At 38.2% G+C, this 20,547-nt stretch overlaps 1 protein-coding gene across 1 annotated transcript in view; it reads left to right on the top strand.

The window, feature by feature from the left end:
- The first annotated feature begins 4,849 nt into the window (after window positions 1–4,849).
- Window positions 4,850–20,547, top strand: part of LOC101738220 (lachesin) — an 89,883-nt gene continuing 74,185 nt past the window's right edge. The window contains exon 1 of the mRNA XM_012693316.4: window positions 4,850–5,044. The gene's annotated coding sequence lies outside the window, so the exon portion shown is untranslated. The remainder of the gene's footprint in view (window positions 5,045–20,547) is intronic.

Below are 20,547 nucleotides of genomic sequence, written 5' to 3'. Positions count from 1 at the left end.
AAAACATATTTATTTGGTGATAAAGAATTAAGTAATGGGCGTTGTTAAGCCGTGTAGCCCATTTAGTCCAATCATTTTATTTTATTGACTTTACATTCCAACGAGCCGTTAACAATAATTGTAATATCAAAGACTTAACTTTATTTGAAACGAAAATTCGCATCAAAACGTGTTATAATTTAAAATAATGTTCCTAAACGAATTCTCAATAGCTTTCTCTGTTCCTAGCAAGGGATTATTTGCCGCCTAAAGGGAAAAAGAGTGCGAAAACTTTAATTAAACAAGTTCGGTGAGAATCGAGCTCGGGACTTTTGTAAATGGATAATCGAAGCGTTTGAATCCACCTGAGGACGAATCATGGTGCAGAACGGCCTGCCACTCCGACAATAGTTCATGGCGTGAAAGGATGATACTGACATCTATAATGGCTTTTCCGACTCGCGGGAATATTCGATTTCATGAAGTTATTAAGAACTAGCGGAAAGTGCGGATTAGATTCGTATTGGGGTTTTTGCTTTTAGGCCACGAGATTATCTTAGCGTATTTTCTTGGTTATTCACTTGTATATAGACAAAATACTAAGCCTATTTATTTAGATTAGAACAGTCACATTCCTTAGAAAGTTGTCGTCTAAGATAGTAAGCTTAGGGAAACTTGTAATACGAATTTGTGGGTTCGAGTAACATTTTCCTTGAAATATACTTTTCTCCTTAAAGCTGCTATCTAATAGGGATGTTGTTATTTTTTTAAATTGAAATATAAACATTGCAGTAATAATAATAAAACCACATGCAATTACAAAATATTAACAATACATTTAATATATGATTTTTCAAACTTTCAAAGAACTTTCAAATTTAAATTAATTTATAATTTAATTCTCATTTTAAATAAAAAGAAATCTCAAACACCTTTTATCGAAGAACTATTCAAACGCAAACATTTCTCTTACTCACCGAATAAAACGTAGGAAATAAATCTTTAAACTGTCGGCGAGAAGAAAACGCTACAATGTAGCTACATTAAAATGTTTACAAAACGTTGAACGCGGCATAAGAAAAGATTCACTTGTCGCTTCAGCTTTTAACATTAATTGAAACAATCGTGGAGCTCAGAGACGAAACAGTATTTTTTTTTTGTACTGAACTGTTAAAACTACATTGTGCTATAATTTAATCCTGATTCAAATAATTTCAATGCTACCGAAAAAAGCAGCGTCGCCAATATGTATAAATTATTATTATACAAACCAGTCTTTAGGTTAAGGCAGTTTTGATATTAATTTTGAGTTTTTGTTTTTTATTATTATTATTGCTTTTGTTTTATTCCAAGATTGTAGATATTATTTTTATTTAATTCTGGTATACTATATGAAATGTTAATGAATGTAATATGGATGCAAAATCTGAAGTAAATGAAATAAATAAATAAACTATTATTATTAATTCTTTATTTCAGTTTAAAAAAAAAGCCACAACATTTAATTTATGTTAATAACATAAAACCTAACACATAACTATCAGACTATTCATTACAATTTTTCCCTTCTTTAAATAAATAAACATATATGAATGAAGTTGTCTTGGCCCTTCATGAAATTTAAATTTATATAATAGTGTTATCTATGGTGGCAGCATTTGACGCTATGGTCATTCTATAATTGAGGCCTATAAAATCAAAGGCAGCTAAATCCAAGTCTGTCAAATATTCAGGTAAACTACAAAAATCGGCTCTAAACACGTCATTACGGATCCTCCCGATCCATCGAAGTACTGCTCTTGCTAGACCAGTGTTAGCAACACTCCCAATTTGAGAAACTGAAATAACTTTGTTCAGGTAGCTACGATATTCTTCATTTTAAAGCAGATTTATAAAGAATGAGAATATTACTAATAATCAGAATTTTAAATGATAAAAATCGTTTATATTTGAGTACAGAGTAAAAATAAAATTTTTGAATTGAATTTGCTAGAGATTTAGCTGCATTTGTTTATAACATGAAAATACTTAAGCGTGTTCAACTAACTAAACAAGATGGCGCCATAGTTAATCCATTTTACTACATTAAGGCGTTTAGCTGCCATTGATTTTATAGGCCTCAATTAGAAAAACTGCTCTCTGGCTTTGTGCATTCAAAAAGACAACGTGCTTTTATAGTGAATAAATATTTCAGATTTTAATAAAGATACTAAATATTGAAGCAATAGTTTTCAGTGTTGTTTCTCTTTGCAGGTTCGTAAATAGCTATATAAATAAGCTCTAAGTAGAAATAAGTTGTGTTTGCAAATCATTCGTTTCATAAAATAAATAACTCTTACAGCGTACAGAGCGACAACTTTTTTACGTTTCAATAAACAACATGTTACATATTTTTACCTTTTTTGGCATGATTTGTATTACATCTTACTGCTGTTTGATCAAAAAGCAAAACTTGTCTAATAATTGGTGGTTGTGCGCATTATAAGCCTGCATGGGCGGGTAGTGTCACCCTACTTATTTCTTCTGCATAGCAGTCATGCGTTACGGTTTCAAGGGTTGGACAGCTTTTCTTCTTCTACTTGCTCTATCCCACTATGTTTAACCCACTGAGTTTTTCGCCGGATCTTCTCGGTGGATCGAGATTCCGATCCGGTGGTAGATTTTGCTAAGTACTGCTCTTGTCAGGGCTAGTGTTAGCGAATACTCTCAGATGGAGCTCGCGAGCTCACCTACCCGTCCGCAAGAAGCTGGAATAGCCTTGTGGCGTTTTATTATGCGTAAGCCGGAACGCACGAGATGTGGGAAAAAGGAGATAGTCTGTGACATTACCTTTTTACCGCCAAAAATATGAAAAACATAAAAATAATTTACAATGTGTTATATAACTAATTTAATGTAATTACTTTATGCCGCTACAACAATAAAATTTATATTGTTCCAACTGTAGTGTTAATTACATAAAACACGACCAGGCGAAATAAAGAAGGGACTCTATATGCACTCCCTCAGCCTCTTAGGCTACAAGCGAATCTCCTCCTCCGTGCGTCGTGTTCCTCAGTGCTGAGGGTCGTGACCTTTACGTAATACATACGTAAAGGTTTTCTTGGGAAAATTGCTAGTGGTGGGTTCCCGCGTCCTTCCACAGCGAAAAGGTAGGGGGAAAAAATCCCTCTGTGGGATGTTGAATGTCCTCTTTCTCCACTTCGGCTTATCATACTTCATCTTTTTTTTTTCATTGCATGATGGCTGTACGAGCTCACAGCCCACCTGGTGTTAAATAGTTACCGGAGCCCATAGACATCTACAACGTAAGTACCGCCACCCACCTACCTTGAGAAATGAGTTCTAAGGTCTCAGTATAGTTACAAGAGGTCCTACCGCCAGTAAAAATCATCTCTCCTCTCACACTCTTCTCTCACATATCCTCATTCACACAGTCCCTCCAAGTGTTTTTCGAACACCCTCTCTTCGGCTGTTTTAAAATACAATTCAATTGAGATTTCAATTTCATGTACCAAGGTGAGCAGTGATTCATGCTATGAAGTCCATGGGCTCTCGTAACCATTTAAAACTGGGTGCCGGCTTACTCTTAACACTCGATACCATTTCACGGGGGCCCAAATTCTGAAGGCAATGATAGTTTTAGTATTTTCTTCGGTTTTCGCGGGACGTAGACAAAAATAAGACTTCTTCTACAGTAATGCGTTTCGGTTTGAAGGGTGGGGTAGCCGTTGTAACTATACTGAGACTTTAGAACTTATATCTCAAGGTGGGTGGCACATTTACGTTGTAGATTTCTATGGGCTCCAGTAACCACTTAACACCAGGTGGGCTGTGAGCACGTCCACCCATTTAAGCAATAAAAAAAATAAAAAAAATCTTTTAGTAAACACGAATCATGCTTGGCGAAACAAGACTACACACTGAAAACTTTATAATGACTGCACTAAATTAACACTAATAGAAGCGGCGCTCATGTCATTAGGCAACAAAATTTACATAATTCAAAACTGGAACCGGACTGGCTCTACCGCTAAATTAATAACTGCATTTTCAAACAATTACGACAAACGTTCGAAACGAAATGCGCAAGCGATGAGTGCTTGAAAACTATTCTGTCATAAATTGCTTCTTCTTTTTTGGAACGAAGTTCCTTATGGGACGATGCGGAGGGGTACCCTAATCGGGAGAAAACGTCCGTAAAGTAAGATTTTTATTAGTAATGTACTTAACTTTGTAATAACGTACAAAAAATAACATATTTTTTTATCATTCATTGACCACGTTCTCAGAGCGATCGTTTGCGCAATACACTAACTCTTATGCAAGCCACCGTGAATGAAGTGTACCACAATAAGTTCGCACGTTACCGAATGACCGTGGGTTGTTGCGAAACCTACAGTTTTATTTTCTTTATAACTCGAATAGAATTTCAAATTAATATTTTTATAATAAGGAACTTCGTTCCTATCCGGTGTCCCACGACACCACATATATATATTTTTTTAAAGAACATTAAAAGGCCAGACTGGTTCGTGTATTAATCACGGCCGATTTTATCTCGCCGGGGTCCGGGTGGCCACAACAATAGTGTCCGGTAGCGGCTCAAACAATGTAATGTTGCCCTTTCATACACAAACACATACAAACGTCGACTTTCACGTGTGTGCGTTCCCTAAATCGCATGCGCGCAGCATCTGTGCCTTTTCCATCTCTCTGTGTGATTCGTGCAGAACAACGTAACTCTAGTTTGTGAATACAACTCTTAAGGCTATTCGAATAAGGTCGGGAGTTCTATGTAACTTTGGGTTTGCTAGTGAAATTCTAACGCGAGACGGTACAGCAATAAGCTTCCAGGATTCAGATTTTTAGACGTCTACGGATCGCAGTGAAGCCGGGTCGTATTTTGTCCGCGCAGACCTGTGCTTTACTTTCGCGTGACGAATAAAAACTGTTAAGTCACCAAAGGATTTTTTTAAAGTGATAGCTTGAAAAAAAAACAATAGTGGGTGTTGTGTCGGTTCAGTTGTGTTCCCGGAATTTTTATTTGAGAAGTGATATTTCAGTAAGTTATCAAATAGTATTACTATTTCGTTTTTTTTGCTGTAATAAATCAGTGTAATCCTAGTTTTGGACACGAATGTTTTATGAACATTTGAACATTCGAACGACATTTATCGCTTTAGTGAATTTGAATTTCCAAATATGTACATATTATGTCTTTTAAAGAAGTATTTATTTATATTATCGTTTTATTTAGTTGTGTTATTCACAATAATTTATTTATAACTCGAGCAGTTGATTTATTTGCAGTTTCGAGTTTCGTATCAATATCGTAACTTATGAAATTGTAGATTATTTTAAATTTAATAAAGACTATAATCCTCTTCAGCATTAAAAATTTTTTTTTTTGGAATTACTATACTTCAAGATACCGATTTCATATTATAAATCACGTTGTTCTTACTTTACTGGATTCTTAAACTGCCAATAATTTTGCTTAACTATGCTCTTGGCAATTCTAAAGTTCATGAGTATCGGTGATTACTCGCTTAAAAATGTCAAAGGCATCAAATAACGACATTATGAGAGCTTATGGTCAAATAATAGACCGACTCGGTGGTACAGGATTTAGCGCCCTTAACTGTTCCGCCGAGGTCATGCGTTCGATTCTCAGATCGGGCCAACATTCGTATGATTAACAGGTTTATTTACTCTTTGTCTAGATGCTTATTATCTATATACGTATATAAGTATGTATGCTGATCTCTGGTACCCGTAACACAGGGAATCTTAATTTGGGGCCAGATAACCGTGCGTGATTAGTTTCCAATTAGTTAGTTAATAGCAAGTTCTGAAAAACTTATATGATTTTGATCAATGCGACGCCTAAAAAATTCTAACCGCCTAATTGTATTTTAATTAAAATTAATTTTAGTAGTTGTGAAACAATAATTTCAAAAAAAATAATTAACAAACCTGTTTCACGTCTATGGAAATAAATAATATTTTGATATTCAATTTGACGTGTGTTATAGTTCAACGGAGTAGAGCGGATGCTATAAAAACAGTTGTAAATAACATTATTCGTTATGCGCCGACATCAAACGATGTTTTTCCTATTAGCGTGATTATTTTCAAAACGTTTATTACACGTGTTGTTACGTGTTGTAAACTACAACTGATTAATGAAGGCAAACATTGGCTTAATGGTTTTTACAAGACGCGTGCCGCGATTCCGTCCGTATTGAATTTGACTTTGTCTCCGTCTGTAATTCTCACTAAGGTTAGTGGTATTGATAGACGTCCACCATTTGACAAAAGCTGGCCTATGGCTCGCCGACTGTCTTTGCTTCCAATGCATTGGCCCAAGCGTTGGTCAACTTTGTGGGAGACCTACAAACATTGTTTTCCTGTGAACTGTCTAACTAGGCGGTTTCAAGATTAGGACAGCTGACAATTGAGACTTTAAACGGATCTTTCAAGGTTCATGACGGTCACGTGTTGGGGCTCAACCATTTAAAACCAGATCGAGACGTGAGCTCGTCTGAGCAAGCCACATCCTATTAAATTACTGCCGCTCTCCTTGAAACGTGAGGTAAAAAACTCACTCATATTAGAACAGTGGCTTTCCCGTAAAAATAAGAAACAGGGTAAACGTCTTGCCTCCATTACTGATTTAAGTGACATTTTTGCAACTTTACACGAGAGCCAATTAAAGTTGAAAATTTGGAAAAAAAATATCATAACGAGAAAACTTCTTCAGCTATTTCAATGGAGTAAACTTAATTGAAGTTCATTTAAATACATCGAACTGTTCATGATAATAGCTAATAAAACGCGTCTTAAATTAGAAAGATAAATGTGGCGTATTAAGCGAAATATCGCTTAATCCAAATTGACTTTCAGCCCTCGATATGTTCACAAATCGTCTTTTCGCATTAAAAGTGTACAACTTCCAAGAAGAACATTCGAAATTGAGTTAATATGCGGAATCATTTGGTATCACCAGTATTTTTCTCATAAATACTGTCAAAAGGGCATGGTTTAGTTATAGTTTTTTTTTTAGTTTACCTATGTTTTGACTACTATTAACAAAATTAATACATAATTTTATATACTTTTTATTTTTTATTACTTAGATGGATGGACGAGCTCACAGCCCACCTGGGTTAAGTGGTTACTGGAGCCCAAAGACATCTACAACGTAAATGCGCCACCCACCTCGAGATATAAGTTCTAAGATCTCAGCATAGTTACAACGGCTACCCCACCCTTCGAACCGAAACGCATTACTGCTTCACGACGGAAATAGGCGGGGTGGAGGTACCTACCCGTGCGGACTCCCAAGAGGTCCTACCACCAGTGATTACGCAAATTATAGTTTTGCGGGTTTGATTTTTATTACACGATGTTATTCAATCGCGTGGAAGTCAATCGTGAACATTTGTTTTATTCGTTATTTCATTCATTATCCTTATTTCATTAGAATTTATCTTACTTAGAATTTATCTTACTTTAAAAGACAGATACATAATGTAACTGTTAAAAAATAAATAAAAACAATGTTGCAAATATGATTAATATTAAAAATATCACATGTCAAACCTATAAAACACTCCTGTAAAATTAGTAAGTTTTGATATTATACAGTTTTAATGCGAGAAGACGAAATTACATAGTCCTAGAATTGTAATTAAAACACACCATTTAAGACAACGACGGTTGTTTTAATACGATGGGTGCTTAGAAACAATATTTGTTTATCCCTCAAAGCATTCTAGTGAATACACACGCAGAAGGAAGAATCCAATATCTCGGTCGCAGCCTTTTCCTTAGTTCGAGAATGGTTCAGTTCTATACGTACTTATTCGTTTGATATTGCGGTTTTCAGCAGCCTGGCTAGGTCCCGATATTGGGTCTGTGTCTCTGTTGAGAAATAGAGAGGTTCGACTTTCAAACTTTATATTATTTAATGATTTATCAATTACTATTTACATACAAAAGAATTGAAGAAACTTTGTAAATTCTTCAGTAATGAACACATGTTTTAAACCGCTGTCACGATATATGTTCCATGGGGAGTGTTCTGAGGAAGTGTTTGAGATGATACCTCCATCTCGTTTTTACCATCGCACCGCCCGCCACCAGAGTAGAGTTCATTCATACTACCTGGAGCCACTGCGTTCAACCACAGGCTTACCAGTATCATCAGGCTTTGGAATGAGCTCCCCTCCACGGTGTTTCCCTGAGCGCTATGACATATCCTTCTTCAAACGAGGCTTATGGAGAGTACTTAACGGTAGGCAGCGGCTTGGCTCTGCTCCTGGCATTGCTGAAGTCCATGGGCGACGGTAACCACTTACCATCAGGTGGGCCGTACGATCGTCTGCCTACAAAGGCAATTTAAAAAAAATATCGCCTTGTTTATATTGCATAATTGGTTGAATAAGCTTTCAGCCCAACTGCTCTTAAGTGGTATTGAGTGCAATGCAATTTTATGTCTTTCAGTAAAATGTATACTTTTATTTTTATTGCTTACAACATTTTTATTGCTTAGAAGATTTTATTGTTTGCGTGAACGAGCTCACAGCCCACCTGGGGTTAAGTGCTTACTGGATCTCATAGACATCTACAACGTACATGTGCCATGTACCTTGAGATATTAATTCTTAGCTTAGTATAGTTACAACGGCTTCCCGCCCTTCAAACCGAAATGCATTACTGCTTCACGGCAGAAATAGGCGGGGCAGTGGTACCTACCCGCGCGGACCCACAAGAGGTCCTACCACCAGTAATTACGCAAATTATAATTTTGCAGTTATATAAATTAGTTCAATTGTAAACTTTACGGCATTTACATATAAATATTTGTCACTATGTATATCTGTTTTGCCACGTACCATCCGGCTTTGGAATGAGCTCCCCTCCACGGTGTTTCCCGAGCGCTATGACATATCCTTCTTCAAACGAGGCTTGTGGAGAGTATTTAACGGTAGGCAGCGGCTCGGCTCTGCCCCTGGCATTTCTGAAGTCCATGGGCGACGGCATACACTCATCAACAGGTGGGCCGTATGCCTGTCTGCGCACGCGAGCAATAAATAAAAATTAAGATTCAGAAATTACTCACATAGTCACAAAACTTTAAATTCTAGCGAAAATTTGGTCGCGAAAACACTACAAGAATGTTTGCTCCACACAAGAGTATCAAGTTGATACCGACACAGAGTACGCTGAGACCAGTTAACCCCTGTCAAAAGTTTTTCAATTACGTTGCCACGATAACGTGTAGCTAAATACTCCAAACATATTTATTATAAGAAACTTCGTAAAGGCGCCTTGAGTACAAAACTTGGCTGCTTGTCGAGCACTCGTAATGGGAGGGGCCAGGATTGATGCTGTAACCTTATAAGGCCGGAATTAAGAGGCAATTCCAGCAATGAAGCAGATACTAATTAAGCAGCGTAATAAGAACGACGGTAATTAGTTATAATTATTCAAGATGTCAGTTACACGCTATACTATTCCCACGTTTATGAACGCGCAAGTACGTATTTTGTTTTTCAACAGATTTCAAACGAAAAAAAAAACATTGCCTAATGGGATTATTTCTCGTGTAACTAATCCTAACATACAACAAATTTTTATCTGATTCGGTCCTTTTTATTTTTCTGTACCGCTAATATGTGTGAACGAGCTCACGGCCCATCTGGTGTTAAGTGGGCATCGGAGCCCACAGACATCAGCCACGTTAATGCAGACACCCATCTTGAGACTTAGGTCTCAGTTTTTACAGTACAACGACTGTCGCACCCTTCAAACCGAAACCCATTATTGCTTCACGACAGAAATGGGCAGTGTGGTGGTACCTACCCGTGCGGACTTATTAGACATCCTACCACCAGTAATTACGCAAATTGTAACTTAGCGGTTTTGATTTTTATTACACGATGCTATTCTCTCACCGTGGAAGTCAATCGTGAACATTTACTAAGTGCGTACGTCATTAGAAAAATTATTACAATCTTGGGCTGTGCTCATTCGATTATTATCTATAACTCTGAACACATCTGTCATATCTCCTTTGTTTCTACGCCCAGTTCGTGGTAAATTAAAAAAAAATAAAAAATACCTAGAACATAGGTTTCTTAGGAAAATCGTTAACGGCTCTCAAAGTTATGATACGGGTAAGTTTAGAAGCTCGTTGAAAAATTATTTATGAATTATATTCTTCAAAGCGCGTTACGTGATAAATAAACGGTTTACAAAGAACCCAACTATTGTTGTCTTAGTATAATTGGTTACAAGCTTGAGCTTAGAAACACAAAAAATATATATTTTAAATCGTAGCTATTGATTTCTGTAACTGTCACATTCAAAGTTTTGGTGTCGGATACACTTAAACTTAAGATCGCCAGCCCGATCTCCAAAGCGATGCCGACAGGGATTATTAGTGGAAACAGAAATTAGCCGACCATTTCCCTGAGACTGGGCGCGTATTGCGTTCGTATAGTGAACCATTGAAACTCTTGAACAGATATCGGCAGGATTTCAACTTCATCTCAGAGAATCACGGGTCGACAGCTTCTCAAATAACAAGAGTCCGCACTTGAAACAGTTGTCGGTCTTACGAATGTTTGATGCTATAATCTCACTCTAATCTCAGCTGAAGTAACTAACAATCGTTCGTGGGCGAATCAATAACTCTGGTAAATACAAAACGGAATTAGCCTTTATCGTCGTAGCGTTCAAAGAGCAAAGGAATTTCGTTAAGGTCCACATAAAACGTCGAATCCAATTTGCCTCACCGACGAGATACAAATCTGTTTATTTTTCTATGAATGTATTAGATTTTGTTTATTTTATTTTTTTAGGGTCCGTTCTTTTATTCTCGGGTCGTATTGAATATGAATAGGCAACCGGGCATTACACGGACTTATCTTTTTGCAGAACATCATTTTCGAAAGATAACTGTGTTTCTTTTTCAATGATAATTTTTTTCGTCAAGTTGTTTTGTAGATTGTTCGAATTGCTTGAATCGCCATTGGAATCCATTGATATTGTAACACGAAGTCGTCAACTTTAAGGTATGATCAGATAATTGGATCATTGGATCATCGGATCATTGGATCATTGAATCATTGGATCATTGGATCATTGGATCATTGGATCATTGGAGCATTGGATCATTGGATCATTGGATCATTGGATCACTGGATTGTTCGACAGACCGTTTACAGTCTCCAAACTCCAATGGTTCACTGGTTCACGGCAGAAATGACCGTCCCCACCCAGTCTCCCCTGATTCCACCACATTACTATCGAAGACATTCAGTACATAGCTTCATAGTTCCGCTTGAATTTTAATCAAATTCACTAGATTTTGATTTACTTAAATATGGACGCGAAACACTCACAAGCGACCACGTAAGCAGATATACGCAATCAGATTTACTTAATTAGTGAAACGATTTCGGAAATTTTAATTACGCACTTACAAAAGTCAAGATCTGTGAGATCTTTGGCGAAGGCTGCGGCTTTTATGATACTTTCTCATGACTTTATTGACTAATCTGTTCTGAGATTAAGAAGTAAACCTAGCTATAAAGATCGGTTATGATATTGATGTCGGCTTTAACGGTGGTATTCTGTGAGGTTTATCGATAATTACATTTAGTGCCAGTAAAAGAGTTGATTGGAATTAATTAGTTTTGATGGTGTTTTCAATGTAAGCGTGTGGGTGAGATCAAGCCACAATGTCAAGTTACTGATGTTCGTAGTCATTGTAAATTTTGTTTTTAATCATATCAAATTTGTCCATAACAATAATAATTATTGTGAAGTATAGCTTTTTGGATCCACAGTGTTTTAATTTACCGTAAAGTAAAGACTTTTCGGGGAAATATATCAATATTAAATAATACCGTATAATAATACCGTACCAAGAGGTCCTACCACCACTTATTACTGGTGGTAGGACCTCTTGGGAGTCCGCACGGGTAGGTACCACCACCCCGCCTATTTGAGCCGTGAAGCAGTAATGCGTTTCGGTTCGAAGGGTGGGGTAGCCGTTGTAACTATACTGAGATCTTAGAACTTATATCTCGAGGTGGGTGGCGTATTTACGTTGTAGATGTCTATGGGCTCCAGTAACCACTTAACACCAGGTGGGCTGTGAGCTCGTCTATCCATCTACGCAATAAAAAAAAAAACAAAAAAAAACCGTATCGATATGAATACCAAGGCCACAAAATTGTCATGCTAGAAAATTCGTGAAGATTGTTTGTTAAACTGACTAATGAACCAGGGTCATTGTGTTACGAGTCGTCGTTGAGAGATTTGTTAAGTAGTAGTATTAGAAGTAGTATAAGGATGCACTGAATTAGAATTGATTAATGTAATCCTGTCGCGTTGTGAGTTGAGTTGGCGATCTTGAGTGTAAGCTTACAAATCTCAACCTTCTTGAATGTTATTGATGAATAAGTATATTTTCATCTCTTTTTTACCATCGCACAGCCCGCCACCGGAGTAGAGTTCATCAATACTACCTGGAGCCACAGTCACTGCGGTCATCCACAGTGCGTTTCCAGAGATCTTTTTTGCCACGTACCATCCGGCTATTGAATGAGCTCCCCTCCACGGTGTTTCCCGAGCGCTATAACATGTCATTCTTCAAACGAGGCTTGTGGAGAGTATTAAGCGGTAGGCAGCGGCTTGGCTCTGCCCCTGGCATTGCTGAAGTCCATGGGCAACGGTAACCACTCACCATCAGGCCGTATGCCCGTCTGCATACTGCATAAAAAAAAAATAAAAAAAAAAAATATCTAATCTAATTTTCTTTTTAATATTTTTTGTTGTTGTACTCTTTTTCCCATTTTCTGCAATCGTTTCTTTTATAATAATTGCGTGGTAGAAGAAAAAGCCGAGTAAACGATGATCGTAAACAAAATATATACATCTCATGGTATTCATAGATTTCTGTCATCAGTGTGTACAGTGTGCTGTTAACTTGACTCCGCAGCCGGTTGCTCGTAACTTCCAGTAAGAATTAATGTTTTGTTGACATTAATTGTTTCTGGAAAGCTTGAGTAAACAAATAGATCGCGTGACGCACTCATCCACTTAAACCAAAATAACAACAAAACAGACGAATCTCACCACGATACATCTACTATATAAATGTTTGTGGTACCTTATTGCATATTTCATGGAATTTTATTTTGACTAATAATAGTACAATGTGAAATTTTAAATTTAATTTCTTGTTTTATCTTTTTTTTAAATATAATGTTTACTTTGAATTATTTTGCCTTTGCACGTCGTATATCCGTTAGATTGAAAATGGTATCACTACATAGTATAAAACCAAGGCGTTTTCCCTGTCCCTACATCTGTCTGTCCCTATGTATGCCTAAATCTATAAAACTACGCAACGGATTTTGATGCGGTTTTTTTTAATAGATAGAATGATTGAAGAAGAAGGTTTATATGTATAATAACATCCATTAAATAGTGGAGAAATCAATAATAAATTACAGCTTCCGAAGCGAGGCGAGGGTGCGTCGCTAATTGTAGATATACCTATGTTAAAAATTCTGTCATAGATAATCCAGAAATCCAGACTATTCGTGTCAACAAAATATGAATGTGTTTCGTATATTTTATGGAATAGCGGATGCGATAGGCGTTTTCTCATAAAAGGTTAACTATAGTTGAAGTCAATCATTTTCCAACTGTAAATCAGTCATCAGTCAGTCAGATAGAGCAGCTGTGATATCAATCAACTAGATCTGTGACTTTAAAGTGAAAAAGTATTTAAACGAAGATTGTTCAATATCGGAGTGTTTGATCTTATCCGATGCTATTATTGCATCTTGTCTTATCTTGTTGATAATATTTTAGAACGCAGATCATATTTTAATAAATGAAAACGTTATCAAAATGATTCGTACATTTGCAAAAATTCCCGGAGCTAGTAATAAAAGAACTGTTATACATTTTTTTATTGCTTAGATGGGTGGGCGAGTTCACAGCCCACCTGGTGTTAAGTGGTTACTGGAGCCCATAGATATTTAAAACGTAAATGCACCACCCACCTTGAGATACAAGCTCTAAGGTCTCAAGTACAGTTACAACGGCTGCCCCACTCTTCAAACCGAAACGCATTACTGCTCCACGACAGAAATAGGCAGGGTGGTGGTACCTACCCGTGCGGATTCACAAGAGGTCCTACCATCAGTAATTACGCAAATTACGACGAAACTTCATGTTCTTAATTGAAAAAAGAAATTCTATTTACGAGGCGTCTTGTTCGTGAACTAATTACAAGGCCTAGAAAGAAAATCAAATCAGTCACAGTGAAGCAAAACTTACAAATTATTTCTTTCAGCTCCAGTGATTCAGTAAAATCACGATTATGTACATAAAATTCGGGTAATATTTTACAGGTTTCGTTCACTTCATGTTGAAATAAAATTAAACGAGGACAAAGAAGAAAAACGAATTAACGCTGTTGTTAAATGATTTATTTCGAATTGAACTAGAATGGACCTTTTCTTCTAACTGCTAAGGTACTTTTTACTCTGAAGCTTCAATTGAATCGAAGAGAGAACAATTTTATTTGCAACAAAGACTGAACGAAACCTCACAGTTGGCCTGATATTGGTGTCTTCACACCGCCAGAGTTGCAACTGCATGAGATATGATGCCCTCAAACCCCATAATATTGGCTTTCCGTTGTAAATAATATATTGTATGGAATATTATTAAGTTCTAGACACTGTCAAACGTAACCGGTATGGACCTTTTATTTGTAATCATGTTCCAAATGTCAATCAGTCAAACATTAAATGAAATTGTAATTAAAACTAATTGTCTAGAAAACAACTTTTTTTTTTTAAATACTTTTTTTTGTTTTAAAATTTTGTTCGTTCTTCGTTGCGTTATATCTGGTGGACCGATTTGAGCCACCATTTTTGTAGTTTTAAGTTTAACTATAGATATAAAGCCTATAAAGAAGAGAAATAGAGACTATATATATCTAATGTTCTAATACAAAATAAAATTTACAAGCCTACACGAAATGTAGATATATAAACAAAATCTCCACTACGGACTCGGATCATTTGAAATATTAATCAGATCAGGGAGGCTTCGCTTCCGATACTAATTACTTTACTAATGGCCCAGTTTTTTTTTTTCGCTCGGATTAAATTCTCTACTGTACAAAGGGATTGTAGTTACATAGGCATTAATTTATTCACAGAAAACCGAGATACAAAGAGCTTAGATATCTACGTTTTCCTTGATTTTGTTTTTACTTCTTCGTGCTTCTAAAAGATTTTTGTTTTAAGGTAAAGCAATTTTACGTTAAGCAAATTAGTCCGTCTATTTGATAAATAAGCGTAATTCTCTTTGAAGCTTGATATTAGGTAATAATGGTCTCCATTGATCATAAGAGGCTTATTTCCGTACTTATCTTAGTAATCTTACACTTAACTGCTGTATTAAGTAATGACGGGAGAGCATTTTAAGCTACTATTAAGAACCGAATTAAAAAAAAGAGATATCCCTGCGAAGATGCTAAAAAACTTTAAAATTATTCATTATTCAATCGTTAATACTATAGGTATATTATATTCGTTAATTTAGTATCAAATTTTTTATATATTTCAATAAAGGAAACCCCAAATTGAATTAGAATCGTGGATTTCTCAAACTAGGTTTAACTTGGGTTAACAGGTTAACTCATTTAGCTGATATGACCCATTTAGACTCATCTAGTGTTAGGTTTGTGGATAGTAATTAGCATAATCGACTGATATGTAATTGAATCTATGGGCGATTAATTCATAATAGTGATTTACTTTGAAAGCAAGAGTTATAATTAGTAGCGGCCACTTTAATAATTAAAAAACCTATTAAAAGTAAAATAAACAACAAAGACGTTATAAATATTAAAATCGTGTTTTATGGAGAGGACTTTGAACTGTGAACTGCGCGATTTGTTCCATGTCAAATTAAGAGATTCACGGCACAACATGAGTCGGCCATCGCCACAGCTTCATCAGGGAAAATAAATTTACAAAAATTAAGTATTCAGCTCGAGCTGTCGCTATAAATAAAACAGTAGCGACGTGGCCGTAAACAGATGTCCCTAGCCATAAAGAGTTAATTATCTAAGAATACCAACCCCAGCAGCCGACGGCACAAGAATAGCTCCCTTGGGAACTTGTGTACTCTCGTTTCTTTTTATATCTGTACAACGAAACATGATGAATTACAAACTGCTAGGTCGGAGACTCGGCACTCCATGGCGTTTTGAAATTTAATCTTGAAGGCATTGTTTGAACGACTAGCGCTCCCTGCTCGCGTGTTAATTTGATATTATTATAATACGAATAAGTGTAGTTTAAGTTATACGAGTAGATCGATAATATTGTTACGCCGGTAAGAGTAACGCCATTTATCGCCGAATAGTCGAATGGATATCGAAGGATCTAGTAGCACCTAGAACGCTCGAGACGTACAACGCCATCTATTGTCAGATAGCGGAAACACAATATCTAGATATATTTGGAATATTCTCGATAATTCTAGGGATGTGGTATCAGCTATAAAAGCGTAGCAGAGATGGCACGCAGGCAGTCAGTAATCGGAACTACTCGAAGCGAAACAGCGAACGGACCACCTGAAGCGAAGCGGAAGAAACGAATTGAGAATTTTAAATTGTTTGTGAACTGTTTTAAGTGTTCTAAGTGTTGAGTACAGTTCTTAGATGGAATTTTATTTATCCCGAACCCCAGCGCGTAACAATATAAACTATTAAATCAACTTCCAGGGTTTAATCTGAGATATCTCAATTACATTTTAAAATTTCCAACGGTTCAAATAATATGTAGTTTTGGTGGACACACTCTTGGAATGATGTTAATTATGACTACTACTTGCGAATACTGAAAATATTGAACTAAACAATATCAAACTGCGAAAATGATTTCGTCAAAAAGACACTGATTAGATTACTTAGTGCATTGGTGGCTTCGATCAATAATAGGTTATTGATCGAAGATTAGTGGTCATTATAAAATATTTATTCTCACAAAAATACACTCAAATACACACGGATTTGTCTTATATATATTGTTTATAGTTTTATATTTTAGTAACAGTTTTTTTCTGTTGTCGAAATTTTGTGTAAAATTACTATCGTAAAAAAGTTCTTGTTTTTTGGAAATTGAAGTGTGGGCTTTCCTGGCATTTTAATTTTACTTAAAAGGAGGCCCAAATATAACAATAATTAAATATACTTACTGATTATGAAATGATGATTATTGAGAATAAATAAACAAATAAAGAATAATCTGCTTGTTACTTTGTTTCCCTATTACTCTAGCGACAACAATTACATCAATCGAGTTATCTAACACTCAAACAGTGTTCAAATTAGTGATTCAAAGTAATCGTTCTAACTATAGCATTACCTACGTATGTTTCCTTATTTTCAATCAACATGGAATAATTGACAACTGAATAAAAACGCAAATAAAATTATACTATTTTGAGAGCAGAATAAATCTCTACTTTTGGTCCGTGGCGCCATGCCGTCAACTAAGACATTAATGTATTCAAATGAGTGACATATGTTACAATATAACCGTGAGACTGTTCAACTTCACACACGTTATTAGATAATCAACTCTATAGCTTTCAAAATTAAACTCATAATAGAATGATTGAGGGAGAATACGGAAACTTGAAATAAAAAAGGAGAAAACAATGAATCTGTTCAACTAATTTAGTCAATTTCAAAGGTAGCGTTGGGTAAATACCGCGCCACAATAAACATGGGGATGGCCGGTGGGGCATAAAATAAAATTGCTCACGTAAGTACCTTCGTTCCTGTAATGGGATTCTTTTCTTAAATGACGGCTGAAAGCCGAGATTCCCGGGACTCCCACCTCGGATTTTTTTTTTTTTTTTTTTTTTTTTTTTTTTTTTCCTACCTATGCTGATAGCCTTGAGAGGCTATTTCAGCTTCACCCTAACGTTTGTAGGTGAGCTCGCGGGGCTCAACCGGAGAGTTGCTAACACTGACCCTAGCAAGAGCAGTGCTTCGCAGAATCTACCACCGGATCGGAAACGCGACCCACTGAGAAGATCCGGCGAGAAACTCAGTGGGCAGTGTCTATGGGTTAGTTCGCTCGTCGAGCCCTTCGTCGCAAGCAACGGGTTCGACGAGGACGGTGACCGGTGCTTGTGGTGCCTAAGAGCACCGTTAATGGATCAGGAGGATCCGTAATGACGTGCTTTGGGCGACGTCGACGGTTTACCATTCGGTCTACTGGGTCGGGTATGTAATTTCCAGCGGCTACGATGAGAGGGTTCTCATGTCGTGCCGCCTTCTCAAAATGGCGCAGCGATGCCGACTGTAGATACTTACTAAATGAGTCGAGCTCCAGGTCATCGTGGAGATCCACATTCCTAAGGAACCATGGCGCTCCGACGGCTATCCTGCAGAATTTTGATTGAATAACCTGAAGGGATTTCAAGTGGGTGTGGGCTGCGTGAGCGAACACTACGCTTGCATACGTCATGACGGGGCGTATACAAGTTTTGTAGAGAGTTACCTTATTGCGGAGGGACAGTTTGCTTCGACTACAAAGCATTGGATAGAGTCGTCCTAGAATAAACGCGGCGCGGTCGCGTACCGTTTTTATATGGGGACGGAATGTCATCCCTCTGTCGAGGGTGACGCCTAGATATTTGACCTTCGAGACCCACGGTATGGGCTGGCCAAAGAGAGTGATGGGACTAACGGCGGATGTGTTTGCGCGCCTACTACGGAGTGGGATGCTCGAAGTGATGTTCGGAGGGCGACCCCTTTTGAAGAGCACCGCTGCGCTTTTCGTGGGGTTGATGTCAATTCGCCACTTCCGGAACCACTGTCCCATGGTGGCTACTGCGATCTGGAGCCGCCGATGAAGCAGCGACATCTTCCTACACGAGTAGTAGATAGCCGTGTCATCGGCGAAGAGCGCTAGATGGGTCTCCGGAGACCGGGGTATATCATTGATATACAAACTAAATAATAACGGGGAGAGCGCGGAGCCTTGCGGGACTCCGGCAGTCAGTTGACGGGGACGAGAACGAGTTCCCTCTACTCGATATCGAAACGAACGGTTCGACAAGAAGTCTCGTATGATGAGCACGAGTCTGTCTGGCACTCCCATGTTGTACAGTTTGTAAATTAAACCGTTGTGCCAGACTTTGTCGAACGCCTTCGCGATGTCGAAGAAGAGGGCGCCGGTCGGGATTTGTTTACGCCTATTTAGTCCTATTAGGATGTGCTCCGTGAGGCGGTGCACTTGTTGTACGCACGAGTGTTTAGAGCGGAATCCGAACTGTTCGTCTATGAGAATTTTGTTCGCGGTAACAAAATCCCAGAGGCGTTTCCTAAGGAGCCGTTCGTAAATTTTTCCTATCGTCGGGAGGAGACTAATCGGACGGTAACTAGATGTTTCGTTTGTCGGTTTGCCCGGCTTATGTATACCGATAACGTCCGCTTCTTTCCACACCGCGGGAAAGATGCAGTGCGTCATAGCGGCATTTAAAATTGTAGCCAACATTGCTATCAGTTGGACTGGCAAGAGTTTTAGCGCGCGGTTGCGGATGCCGTCGGAGCCGGATGCCTTCCTAGGTTGGAGATTGTGGATCGCGTCTCTAACTTCGTCAGTGGTAATGGGGGGTAACGCGTCAGAGGGCGGCAGGGAAGCTCTGCGCTCGACCTCCCTGTCGACTAACTCGGTGTGTTCGGGGTCCGCGTGTTGAGTGCTGGTGGTGCACTGCTCTTGCAGTGCATCGGCCAGCAGCTCAGCCTTGTCATCGTCATCGAATGCCGGTGGTTGGCCTGAAGGGCGTACGAGGGGAGGCATAGTAGCGGTAGTTTCGGATTTGAGAGTCCTAGCTAGTCGCCAGTATGCTTGGTGGGAGGGCGCGAGTTGTTCTAAATAACTATGCCAATTATCGTTACGCGCGTCGCTTAGGCGGGAGTGGACTTCGCGTTGTAGACGACGCATCCGAATCCGGTTTGAATGCGTGGGAAGCCGATCGTAGGCCCGGATTGCCGCGTTCCTAACTCTTAAGAGATTCCTAAGTTCGGAGGATAGTCTGATGCGGTGGAAGCTGTCCTCCACATCGACTTCTTTTGAAGATCTAATGATCGCGGAAGAGATGTGATCGGTAATGATGTTTATGGATTCGACGGTGTCCTCGGGGGATAGATTCGAATCCGGGCCGTAAGGGAGGATTGGCGGAGCGGCTTCGGCTAGGCACGTGCCCAACTTATTCCAATCCACCATGGTCCTCGTAACAGTGACTGGGTTGTGAGGGCGACCGAGCTGCATAACGACAGGTCGGTGGTCTGAGTCGAGCTCTGACAGTGCTTCGATGGAACGTAAGCGCAGAGTTACGTTCCTAAGCAATGCCAGGTCTATAGTGCTCGGACGGAGCGCGATGTTATACGGATAACATGTTGGAGTTGGGGGACCGACTACTTCAAAAGTGAGG

This window comes from Bombyx mori, chromosome 21, assembly GCF_030269925.1.
Source record: "Bombyx mori chromosome 21, ASM3026992v2".
Classification (NCBI taxonomy): domain Eukaryota; kingdom Metazoa; phylum Arthropoda; class Insecta; order Lepidoptera; family Bombycidae; genus Bombyx; species Bombyx mori.
Note: the sequence above shows the minus strand (reverse complement) of the source record. Positions and strands in the feature narration are given on the sequence as shown.